Here is an 11,688-nt window from a genome sequence, read left to right as displayed (position 1 = left end):
TCAGAACACGGCTACAGTGGTATCAATATCAGAACACGGCTACAGTGGTATCAATATCAGAACACGGCTACAGTGGTATCAATATCAGAACACGGCTACAGTGGTATCAATATCAGAACACGGCTACAGTGGTATCAATATCAGAACACGGCTACAGTGGTATCAATATCAGAACACGGTTACAGTGGTATCAGTATCAGAACACGGCTACAGTGGTATCAGTATCAGAACACGGCTACAGTGGTATCAGTAGCAGGACACGGCTACAGTAGTATCAGTATCAGAACACGGCTACAGTGGTATCAGTATCATAACACGGCTACAGTGGTATCACTATCAGAACACGGCTACAGTGGTATCAGTATCAGAACACGGCTACAGTGGTATCAGTATCAGAACACGGCTACAGTGGTATCAGTATCAGAACACGGCTACAGTGGTATCAATATCAGAACACGGCTACAGTGGTATCAATATCAGAACACGGCTACAGTGGTATCAATATCACAACACGGCTACAGTGGTATCAATATCACAACAAGGCTACAGTGGTATCAGTATCATAACACGGCTACAGTGGTATCAGTATCAGAACACGGCTACAGTGGTATCAATATCAGAACACGGCTACAGTGGTATCAATATCAGAACACGGCTACAGTGGTATCAATATCAGAACACGGCTACAGTGGTATCAAAATCACAACACGGCTACAGTGGTATCAATATCAGAACACGGCTACAGTGGTATCAGTATCAGAACACGGCTACAGTGGTATCAATATCAGAACACTGCTACAGTGGTATCAATATCAGAACACGGCTACAGTGGTATCAGTATCAGAACACGGCTACAGTGGTATCAATATCAGAACACTGCTACAGTGGTATCAATATCAGAACACTGCTACAGTGGTATCAGTATCAGAACACGGATACAGTGGTATCAGTATCAGAACACGGCTACAGTGGTATCAGTATCAGAACACTGCTACAGTGGTATCAGTATCAGAACACGGCTACAGTGGTATCAATATCAGAACACGGCTACAGTGGTATCAATATCAGAACACGGCTACAGTGGTATCAATATCAGAACACGGCTACAGTGGTATCAGTATCAGAACACGGCTACAGTGGTATCAGTATCAGAACACGGCTACAGTGGTATCAGTATCAGAACACGGCTACAGTGGTATCAGTATCAGAACACGGCTACAGTGGTATCAGTATCAGAACACGGCTACAGTGGTATCAATATCAGAACACGGCTACAGTGGTATCAATATCAGAACACGGCTACAGTGGTATCAGTATCAGAACACGGCTACAGTGGTATCAGTATCAGAACACGGCTACAGTGGTATCAGTATCAGAACACGCTACAGTGGTATCAATATCAGAACACGGCTACAGTGGTATCAATATCAGAACACGGCTACAGTGGTATCAATATCAGAACACGGCTACAGTGGTATCAATATCACAACACGGCTACAGTGGTATCAATATCAGAACACGGCTACAGTGGTATCAGTATCAGAACACGGCTACAGAGGTATCAGTATCAGAACACTGCTACAGTGGTATCAATATCAGAACACGGCTACAGCGGTATCAGTATCAGAACACGGCTACAGCGGTATCAATATCAGAACACGGCTACAGCGGTATCAATATCAGAACACGGCTACAGCGGTATCAGTATCAGAACACGGCTACAGTGGTATCAGTATCAGAACACGGCTACAGAGGTATCAGTATCAGAACACGGCTACAGCGGTATCAATATCAGAACACGGCTACAGCGGTATCAATATCAGAACACGGCTACAGCGGTATCAGTATCAGAACACGGCTACAGTGGTATCAGTATCAGAACACGGCTACAGTGGTATCAATATCAGAACACGGCTACAGTGGTATCAATATCAGAACACTGCTACAGTGGTATCAATATCAGAACACTGCTACAGTGGTATCAATATCAGAACACGGATACAGTGGTATCAGTATCAGAACACGGCTACAGTGGTATCAATATCAGAACACTGCTACAGTGGTATCAGTATCAGAACACAGATACAGTGGTATCAGTATCAGAACACGGCTACAGTGGTATCAATATCAGAACACGGCTACAGTGGTATCAGTATCAGAACACGGCTACAGTGGTATCAGTATCAGAACACGGCTACAGTGGTATCAGTATCAGAACACGGCTACAGTGGTATAAATATCAGAACACGGCTACAGTGGTATCAGTATCAGAACACGGCTACAGTGGTATCAGTATCAGAACACGGCTACAGTGGTATCAGTATCAGAACACGGCTACAGCGGTATCAATATCAGAACACGGCTACAGTGGTATCAATATCAGAACACGGCTACAGTGGTATCAGTATCAGAACACGGCTACAGTGGTATCAATATCAGAACTCGGCTACAGTGGTATCAGTATCAGAACACGGCTACAGTGGTATCAATATCAGAACACTGCTACAGTGGTATCAATATCAGAACACTGATACAGTGGTATCAATATCAGAACACTGATACAGTGGTATCAATATCAGAACACGGCTACAGTGGTATCAGTATCAGAACATGGCTACAGTGGTATCAGTATCAGAACACGGCTACAGTGGTATCAATATCAGAACACGGCTACAGTGGTATCAGTATCAGAATACGGATACAGTGGTATCAGTATCAGAACACGGCTACAGTGGTATCAATATCAGAACACGGCTACAGTGGTAGAATAATTGGCCTTTTACATTTCAGGCATAAACAGGATTGGAAGCGTTTTAGAACCCGACGCCTAATAGATAAACCCCAAAGGGGTAGATTCACTAAAGCTTCTAAAATAGACAGTTGTGCAGTTGTTGCCCATAGCAACTAATTAGATTCTGTCATTTTCTAACAGAGAAATGTTAGCTGTAATCTGGTTGCTATGGGCAACAGCAACACTTTTCACTTATAGAATATTTAGTAAATTTACCACATTTAGGGGTAGATGTACTAAGCAGTGTGGAGAAGGTGCCCATGGCAACCGATCAGCATTGAAGTAACATTTATAATTTGCATATTATAGAATTATACAGAGCAGATGATTGGTTGCCATAGGCAACTTCTCCACTGGCTCACTTCTCCCCTTTTTCACTGCTTAGTACATCTCCCCCACAGTGCTGCCTCTGTCAGCACTGTATATAGGTGACAGGACAGTGTATGGGGGATATAATGCTGGCTGTGTGAGCACTGTATATAGGTGACAGGACAGAATGTGAGGGATATAATGCTGGCTGTGTGAGCACTGTATATAGGTGACAGGACAGTATATGTGGGATGTAATGCTGGCTGTGAGCACTGTATATAGATGACAGGACAGTATATGGGGATATAATGCTGGCTGTGTGAGCACTGTATAAAGGTGACAGGACAGTATGTGGGGGGTATATTGCTGTCTGTGTGAGCACTGTATATAGGTAACAGGACAGTATGTGGGGATATAATGCTGGCTGTGAGCACTGTATATAGGTAACAGGACAGTATGTGTGGATATAATGCTGGCTGTGTGAGCACTGTATATAGATGACAGGACAGTATATGGGGATATAATGCTGGCTGTGTGAGCACTGTATAAAGGTGACAGGACAGTATGTGGGGGGTATATTGCTGTCTGTGTGAGCACTGTATATAGGTAACAGGACAGTATGTGGGGATATAATGCTGGCTGTGTGAGCACTGTATATAGGTGACAGGTCAGTATGTGGAGATATAATGCTGCCTGTCTGCACAATGTATATAGGTGACAGGACAGTATGTGGGGGATATAAAGCTGCCTCTGTCAGCACTGTATATAGTTGACAGGACAGTATATGGGGGATATAATGCCTCTGTCAGCACTGTATATAGAGGACAGGACAGTATATGGGGGATGTAATGCTGGTTGTGTGAGCACTGTATATAGGTGACAGGACAGTATGTGGGCATATAATGCTGCCTCTCTGAGCGCTGTATATAGGTGATAGGACAGTATGTGGTGATATAATGCTGCCTGTCTGAGCACTGTATATAGGTGACAGAACAGTATGTGGGGATATAATGCTGCCTGTCTGAGCACCGTATATAGGTGACAGGACAGTGTGTGGGGGATATAACGCTGCCTGTGTGAGCACTGTATATAGATGACAGGACAGTATATGGGGGATATAATGCTGCCTTTGTCAGCACTGTATATAGGTGACAGGACAGTATATGGGGGATATAATGTTGCCTGTGATCACTGTATGTAGGTGACAGGACAGTATGTGAGTATATAATGCTGCCTTTGTGAGCACTGTATATAGGTGACAGGAAGGTATATGGGGGATATCATGCTGGCTGTGTGAGCACTGTATATAGATGACAGGACAGTATATGGGGGATATAATTCTGCCTGTGTGAGCACTGTATATGTGACAGGACAGTATGTGGGGATATAATGCTGCCTGTGTAAGCACTGTATATAGGTGACAGGATAGTGTATGGGGATATAATTCTGCCTGTGTGAGCACTGTATATAGGTGACAGGACAGTATGTGGGGTATACAATGCTGCCTGTGTGAGCATTGTATATAGATGACAGGACAGTATGAGGGATGTGATGCTGCCTGTGTGAGCACTCTATATAGGTGACAGGACAGTATGTGGGGAATATAATGCTGGCTGTGTGAGCACTGTATATAGGTGCCAGGACAGTATAAGTGGGAGATATAATGCTGGCTGTGTGAGCACTGTATATAGGTGACAGGACAGTATATGGGGATGTAATGCTGGCTGTGTGCGCACTGTATATAGGTGACAGGACAGTATGTGGAGCTATAATACTGCATGTGTGATCACTGTATATAGGTGACAGGTCAGTATGTGTGGATATAATGCTGGCTGTGTGAGCACTGTATATAGATGACAGGACAGTATGTGGGGCTATAATACTGCATGTGTGATCACTGTTTATAGGTGACAGGTCAGTATGTGTGGATATAATGCTGGCTGTGTGAGCACTGTATATAGATGTCAGGACAGTATATGGGGGATATAATGCTGCCTGTGTGAGCGCTGTATATAGATGACAGGACAGTATATTGGGAATATAATGCTGGCTGTGGGAGCACTGTATTTAGATGTCAAGACAGTATATGGGGATATAATGCTGCCTGTGTGAGCACTGTATATAGATGACAGGACAGTATATTGGGAATATAATGCTGGCTGTGGGAGCACTGTATATAGATGACAGGACAGTATATGGTGATATAATGCTGCCTCTGTCAGCACTGTATATTGATGACAGGACAGTATATGGGGGATATAATGCTGGCAGTGTGAGCACTGTATATAGATGACAGGAGAGTATATGGGGGATATAATGCTGGCTATGTGAGCACTGTATATAGGTGACAGGACAGTATGTGGGGGATATAATGCTGGCTGTGTGAGCACTGTATTTAGATGACAGGAGAGTATATGGGGGATATAATGCTGGCTGTGTGAGCACTGTATATAGGTGACAGGACAGTATATGGGGATATAATTCTGGCTGTGTGAGCACTGTATATAGGTGACAGGACAGTATATGGGGATGTAATGCTGGCTGTGTGAGCACTGTATATAGATGACAGGACAGTATATGGGGGATAAAATGCTGCCTATGTGAGCACTGTATATAGGTGACAGGACAGTATATGGGGATATAATGCTAGCTGTGTGAGCACTGTATATAGATGACAGGACAGTATATGGGGGATATAATGCTGTTTGTGTGAGCACTGTATACAGGTGACAGGACAGTATATGGGGATGCAATGCTGGCTGTGTGAGCACTGTATATAGATGACAGGACAGTATGTGGGGGATATAATGCTGCTTGTGTGAGCACTGTATATCGATGACAGGACAGTATATGGGGATATAATGCTGGCTGTGTGAGCACTGTATATAGGTGACAGGACAGTATATGGTGGAAATAATGCTGGCTGTGTGAGCACTGTATATAGATGACAGGACAGTATGTGGGGGATATAATGCTGGCTGTGTGAGCACTGTATATAGGTGACAGGACAGTATATGGTGGAAATAATGCTGGCTGTGTGAGCACTGTATATAGATGACAGGACAGTATGTGGGGACATAATGCTGCCTGTGTAAGCACTGTATATAGGTGACAGGATAGTGTGTGGGGGATATAATTCTGCCTGTGTGAGCACTGTATATAGGTGACAGGACAGTATGTGGGGTATACAATGCTGCCTGTGTGAGCATTGTATATAGATGACAGGACAGTATGAGGGATGTGATGCTGCCTGTGTGAGCACTCTATATAGGTGACAGGACAGTATGTGGGGAATATAATGCTGGCTGTGTGAGCACTGTATATAGGTGCCAGGACAGTATAAGTGGGAGATATAATGCTGGCTGTGTGAGCACTGTATATAGGTGACAGGACAGTATATGGGGATGTAATGCTGGCTGTGTGAGCACTGTATATAGGTGACAGGACAGTATGTGGAGCTATAATACTGCATGTGTGATCACTGTATATAGGTGACAGGTCAGTATGTGTGGATATAATGCTGGCTGTGTGAGCACTGTATATAGATGACAGGACAGTATGTGGGGCTATAATACTGCATGTGTGATCACTGTTTATAGGTGACAGGTCAGTATGTGTGGATATAATGCTGGCTGTGTGAGCACTGGATATAGATGTCAGGACAGTATATGGGGGATATAATGCTGCCTGTGTGAGCGCTGTATATAGATGACAGGACAGTATATTGGGAATATAATGCTGGCTGTGGGAGCACTGTATATAGATGTCAAGACAGTATATGGGGATATAATGCTGCCTGTGTGAGCACTGTATATAGATGACAGGACAGTATATTGGGAATATAATGCTGGCTGTGGGAGCACTGTATAGAGATGACAGGACAGTATATGGTGATATAATGCTGCCTCTGTCAGCACTGTATATTGATGACAGGACAGTATATGGGGGATATAATGCTGGCAGTGTGAGCACTGTATATAGATGACAGGAGAGTATATGGGGGATATAATGCTGGCTGTGTGAGCACTGTATATAGGTGACAGGACAGTATATGGGGGATATAATGCTGGCTGTGTGAGCACTGTATTTAGATGACAGGAGAGTATATGGGGGATATAATGCTGGCTGTGTGAGCACTGTATATAGGTGACAGGACAGTATATGGGGATATAATTCTGGCTGTGTGAGCACTGTATATAGGTGACAGGACAGTATGTGGGGGATATAATTATGTCTGTGTGAGCACTGTATATAGGTGACAGGGCAGTGTGTGGGGATGTAATGCTGCCTGTGTGAGCACTGTATATAGATGACAGGACAGTATATGGAGGATATAATGCTGCCTATGTGAGCACTGTATATAGGTGACAGGACAGTATATGGGGATGTAATGCTGGCTGTGTGAGCACTGTATATAGATGACAGGACAGTATATGGGGGATATAATGCTGCCTATGTGAGCACTGTATATAGGTGACAGGACAGTCTATGGGGATATAATGCTGGCTGTGTGAGCACTGTATATAGATGACAGGACAGTATATGGGGGATATAATGCTGTTTGTGTGAGCACTGTATACAGGTGACAGGACAGTATATGGGGATGCAATGCTGGCTGTGTGAGCACTGTATATAGATGACAGGACAGTATGTGGGGGATATAATGCTGCCTGTGTGAGCACTGTATATCGATGACAGGACAGTATATGGGGATATAATGCTGGCTGTGTGAGCACTGTATATAGGTGACAGGACAGTATATGGAGGAAATAATGCTGGCTGTGTGAGCACTGTATATAGATGACAGGACAGTATGTGGGGAATATAATGCTGCCTGTGTGAGCACTGTATATAGATGACAGGACAGTATGTGGGGATATAATGCTGGCTGTGTGAGCACTGTATATAGGTGACAGGACAGTATATGAGGATATAATGTTACCTGTGTGAGCACTGTATATAGATGACAGGATAGTGTGTGGGGGATATAATGCTGGCAGTGTGAGCACTGTATATAGGTGATAGGACAGTATATGGGGGATATAATGCTGCCTGTGTGAGTGCTGTATATAGGTGACAGGACAGTATATGGGGGATATAATGCTGTCTGTGTGAGCACTGTATATAGATGACAGGACAGTATGTGGGGGATATAATGCTGGCTGTGTGAGCACTGTATATAGATGACAGGACAGTGTATGGGGGATATAATGCTGCCTATGTGAGCACTGTATATAGGTGACAGGACAGTATGTGGGGATATAATGCTGCCTATGTGAGCACTGTATATAGGTGCCAGGTCAGTATGTGGGGGATATAATGCTGCCTATGTGAGCACTGTATACAGGTGACAGGACAGTATATGTGAGGATATAATGCTGGCTGTGTGAGCACTGTATATAGGTGACAGGACAGTATGTGGGGAATATAATGCTGCCTGTGTGAGCACTGTATATAGGTGACAGGACAGTATGTGGGGATATAATGCTGGCTGTGTGAGCACTGTATATAGGTGACAGGACAGTATATGGGGGATATAATGTTACCTGTGTGAGCACTGTATATAGATGACAGGATAGTGTGTGGGGGATATAATGCTGGCAGTGTGAGCACTGTATATAGGTGACAGGACAGTATATGGGGGATATAATGCTGCCTGTGTGAGTGCTGTATATAGGTGACAGGACAGTATATGGGGGATATAATGCTGTCTGTGTGAGCACTGTATATAGATGACAGGACAGTATGTGGGGGATATAATGCTGGCTGTGTGAGCACTGTATATAGATGACAGGACAGTGTATGGGGGATATATTGCTGCCTATGTGAGCACTGTATATAGGTGACAGGACAGTATGTGGGGATATAATGCTGCCTATGTGAGCACTGTATATAGGTGCCAGGTCAGTATGTGGGGGATATAATGCTGCCTATGTGAGCACTGTATACAGGTGACAGGACAGTATATGTGAGGATATAATGCTGGCTGTGTGAGCACTGTATATAGGTGACAGGACAGTATGTGGGGGATTTAATTATGCCTGTGTGAGCACTGTATATAGGTGACAGGACAGTATATAGGGGATATAATGCTGGCTGTGTGAGCACTGTATATAGATGACAGGACAGAATATGGGGATATAATGCTGCCTGTGTGAGCACTGTATATAGGTGACAGGACAGTATATGGTTGATATAATGCTGGCTGTATGAGCACTGTATATAGGTGACAGGACAGTATATGGGGGATATAATGCTGTCTGTGTGAGCACTGTATGTAGATGACAGGACAGTATATGGGGATATAATGCTGGCAGTGTGAGCACTGTATATAGGTGACAGGACAGTATATGGGGATACAATGCTGGCTGTGTGAGCACTGTATATAGGTGACAGGACAGTATATGGGGGATGTAATGCTGGCTGTGTGAGCACTGTATATAGGTGACAGGACAGTATGTGAGGGATATAATGCTGCCTGTGCGAGCACTGTATATAGGTGACAGGACAGTATATGGGGATATAATGCTGGCTGTGTGAGCACTGTATATAGGTGACAGGACAGTATATGGGGGAATATAATGCTGTCTGTGTGAGCACTGTATGTAGATGACAGGACAGTATATGGGGATATAATGCTGGCTGTGTAAGCACTGTATATAGGTGTCAGGACAGTATGCTGGGGATATAATGCTGGCTGTGTCAGCACTGTATATAGGTGACAGGACAGTATATGGGGATATAATGCTGTCTGTGTTAGCACTGTATATAGGTGACAGTACAGTATATGGGGATGCAATGCTGGCTGTGTGAGCACTGTATATAGATGACAGGACAGTATGTGGGGATATAATGCTGGCTGTGTGAGCACTGTATAAAGATGACAGGACAGTATGTTGGGGATATAATGCTGCCTGTGTGAGCACTGTATATAGATTACAGGACAGTATATGGGGATATAATGCTGGCTGTGTGAGCACTGTATATAGATGACAGGACAGTATATGGGGATATAATGCTGGCTGTGTGAGCACTGTATATAGATGACAGGACAGTATATATGGGGATATAATGCTGGCTGTGTGAGCACTGTATATAGATGACAGGACAGTATATGGGGATATAATGCTGCCTGTGAGCACTGTATATGGGTGACAGGACAGTATATGGGTGATATAATGCTGGCTGTGTGAGCACTGTATATAGGTGACAGGACAGTATGTGGGGATATAATGCTGGCTGTGTGAGCACTGTATATAGGTGACAGGACAGTATATGGGGGATGTAATGCTGGCTGTGTGAGCACTGTATATAGGTGACAGGACAGTATGTGGGGGATATAATGCTGGCTGTGTGAGCACTGTATATAGATGACAGGACAGTGTATGGGGGATATAATGCTGCCTATGTGAGCACTGTATATAGGTGACAGGACAGTATGTGGGGATATAATGCTGCCTATGTGAGCACTGTATATAGGTGCCAGGTCAGTATGTGGGGGATATAATGCTGCCTATGTGAGCACTGTATACAGGTGACAGGACAGTATATGTGAGGATATAATGCTGGCTGTGTGAGCACTGTATATAGGTGACAGGACAGTATGTGGGGAATATAATGCTGCCTGTGTGAGCACTGTATATAGGTGACAGGACAGTATGTGGGGATATAATGCTGGCTGTGTGAGCACTGTATATAGGTGACAGGACAGTATATGGGGGATATAATGTTACCTGTGTGAGCACTGTATATAGATGACAGGATAGTGTGTGGGGGATATAATGCTGGCAGTGTGAGCACTGTATATAGGTGACAGGACAGTATATGGGGGATATAATGCTGCCTGTGTGAGTGCTGTATATAGGTGACAGGACAGTATATGGGGGATATAATGCTGTCTGTGTGAGCACTGTATATAGATGACAGGACAGTATGTGGGGGATATAATGCTGGCTGTGTGAGCACTGTATATAGATGACAGGACAGTGTATGGGGGATATATTGCTGCCTATGTGAGCACTGTATATAGGTGACAGGACAGTATGTGGGGATATAATGCTGCCTATGTGAGCACTGTATATAGGTGCCAGGTCAGTATGTGGGGGATATAATGCTGCCTATGTGAGCACTGTATACAGGTGACAGGACAGTATATGTGAGGATATAATGCTGGCTGTGTGAGCACTGTATATAGGTGACAGGACAGTATGTGGGGGATTTAATTATGCCTGTGTGAGCACTGTATATAGGTGACAGGACAGTATATAGGGGATATAATGCTGGCTGTGTGAGCACTGTATATAGATGACAGGACAGAATATGGGGATATAATGCTGCCTGTGTGAGCACTGTATATAGGTGACAGGACAGTATATGGTTGATATAATGCTGGCTGTATGAGCACTGTATATAGGTGACAGGACAGTATATGGGGGATATAATGCTGTCTGTGTGAGCACTGTATGTAGATGACAGGACAGTATATGGGGATATAATGCTGGCAGTGTGAGCACTGTATATAGGTGACAGGACAGTATATGGGGATACAATGCTGGCTGTGTGAGCACTGTATATAGGTGACAGGACAG

This window comes from Pseudophryne corroboree, chromosome 8 (genome assembly GCF_028390025.1).
Source record: "Pseudophryne corroboree isolate aPseCor3 chromosome 8, aPseCor3.hap2, whole genome shotgun sequence".
Lineage (NCBI taxonomy): Eukaryota > Metazoa > Chordata > Amphibia > Anura > Myobatrachidae > Pseudophryne > Pseudophryne corroboree.
The sequence above is the reverse complement of the archived record's forward strand: the minus strand, read 5'-3'. Positions refer to the sequence as shown.